Raw genomic sequence first — 2,564 nt, forward strand, 5'->3', positions numbered from 1 at the left:
GTTTTTCAAGTTTTTGGAGAAAATTTTTTTTTCTTAAGTTTGCGAGATATACACTTGGAGTTTTGTAATAGTAACAAAAATGTATCCAATTACTCCCCCCTTATTACTAAGTACTTGTTTTAACTTTCAATGAAAAGCGGTTTAAATCTGGATTTTTTCAATTTCTAATTAAAATGAACTATTAGAAAAAAAAATTGTGCCATATTTTTGAAATGTGTTGTATGCAGAAGCTTTTTCGGATTTCTTTTATGTAATACCAGCAATCATTTTTTGAGGTAATAATACCTAATTTAATTTGTTCTACACTCATAAAACGCAGTTTTTACAGTGACGAAAATATGATTGTAGTTGTTAGTAACAATTACACAATATAGAAATAATAAAAAACATTAATTGCGTAACAATTTGTTGCGCAATTAATGCTTTTTATTATTTCTATATTGTGTAATTGAATATATATCTTGTTCAACTCTCAATTTTTATTTTTTTTTAATTATTATTTAAATGCTAATAACTAATTATGTATTCGGTATAAAATATCAGCTGTTTTTGGCGGAGTTGTTCTACTAACAAACCAATTTTTATTTAATTCAATGAAATAAAATGTGGGGCAATACTAGGTACAAACAAAACATTTTTATTACCTAATTGTCACAAGTTATATTACGTATTTTAAATTTCTTAAAAACAATAAATTTTAATAAATGTCTTTAAGCTGGTTTATTTGTCTTAATTCATATTATGTTCATATAATTTCTTAACACAACAAAATTTAAGGAATGTCTTAACTGACACCTCAAAGTAATGGTTTCCGGCTATATATTAGATAAACCGTTATTTTCAAATATATATTTAAATTTACTTTAAGAAATTGCATTTTTAAACTATGTCGAAAAATAATACGTTTTCTCCAATTGAATATGCTGCTCCAATATCTGATTTGATGAATCTGACGAAGAAAAGATTGGATAAAAGAAAGACTATAGATGAACAAAACCCTGCAGATCATAACGATAGCGAAACAAGTTCAAGTTTTTCATCCGGTCAAACAGAAATTGAAGTTGATGCTCAGTCCATTGAAGAAGCAGCTAAAACTACATACAAATATTACTCAATCGAGGAGGAAACATCAAAATGGATATGCAATCAATGTAATAGTAGCAGACCTAAAAAGTACTCTTGTAAAACATCAGAGAGTATATTAGATTACCATCTTGAACATGATCACAAAATAATAACGCCGAAAAAAAAACGAACTATGAGTGGCTTGTCAAAAGAAGTTAGCGGTAAGATTTATAGAGCTCTTTTAATTTTCATTATTGCCTGTTGTCTTCCATTTATGTTGGTAGAAAGTAGTGCATTTAAAGAATTTGTTTTGTGTTTAAATCCAAAGTATAAAGTGCCTTGCCGAAAAAAGTTAAGATCTCTTTTAACTGATTTATATCGAGAAAAAGTTGAACTTTTGAAATCAAAATTATTATCAATTAAAGTTTTATCTATTACTACTGACGGATGGACGTCCTGTCAAAACTATAGTTATATATCTGCAACTGCACATTTCATTTCTGACAAAACAAATTTCATCAGTTTTTGTTTGGGCTTTGCATACCTTAATGGCCGCCATGATGCAGATAATTTAAAAGAGGCTTTGCTAAAAATCGTAGAAAAGTTTAAAGTAGATGATAAAATAATGAGTTAGTATCAGACAACGCCAGTAACGTACGCAACTGTCTAAATTCTTTAAAAGTTTGTTTAAACATTCAACCAATAAGATGCATGGGACATGTTTTGCAATTAGTTGTTAAAAATGTCATAGATTTAGTTGAAGAAGGTGAAAAAGATAGTTCGTCTAAATTCTTTTTCATTGCAAGAACATTAACTAAGTGCAGGAAAATTGTTACATCTTTCAATCATTCTTCTCAACTTAATGATTTATTAGAGGAAAGTCAAACACGACAAGGTGTCGAAAAAAATCACATACTTCATTTGATTCAAGATGTGAAAACTCGTTGGCACTCTACGTTTCTCATGGCAGAGCGAATTCTTAAGCTTCACTCCGACGTAAAAGATATCTTTAATTCGAAACAACAATACAAAGATATGAGAAAACATTTACTCGATGAAGATGAAATGGTTAACATAAAAAAAACGGTAAATGCTTTATTAAGCTTTAATCAAGTAAGTGTTTTACTATCTGGCGATAGGTATGCAACGTGTTCTTTAATTATTCCAAGTATAAAGTACCTTGAGAAGCAGCTGAGTAAGAATAAAAGTGAAACTCCTCCTTTAATTGTAATATTGAAATCACATTTGTTAGAATCTTTACAAACTTACAAAGATTCATATGAATTAGAGAATAATTCCTTTTTATTGTGTGCCACTTTTTTGGATCCAAATTATAAAAGTTTTCAATTCTTTGAAAAGTACGAAAAAAAGAAATATTTAAAAATTGTGAAAGAATTTTTGTCAGATTTTTATCTCTCAAAAAGAGTTGGTGAAATAATTCCAATTAAAAAGGTGACACAGGAATCAAAAAAAATTTAAGTTGTCATTTGAGGATGAAG

This window comes from Hydra vulgaris, chromosome 10, assembly GCF_038396675.1.
Source record: "Hydra vulgaris chromosome 10, alternate assembly HydraT2T_AEP".
NCBI classification, from domain to species: domain Eukaryota; kingdom Metazoa; phylum Cnidaria; class Hydrozoa; order Anthoathecata; family Hydridae; genus Hydra; species Hydra vulgaris.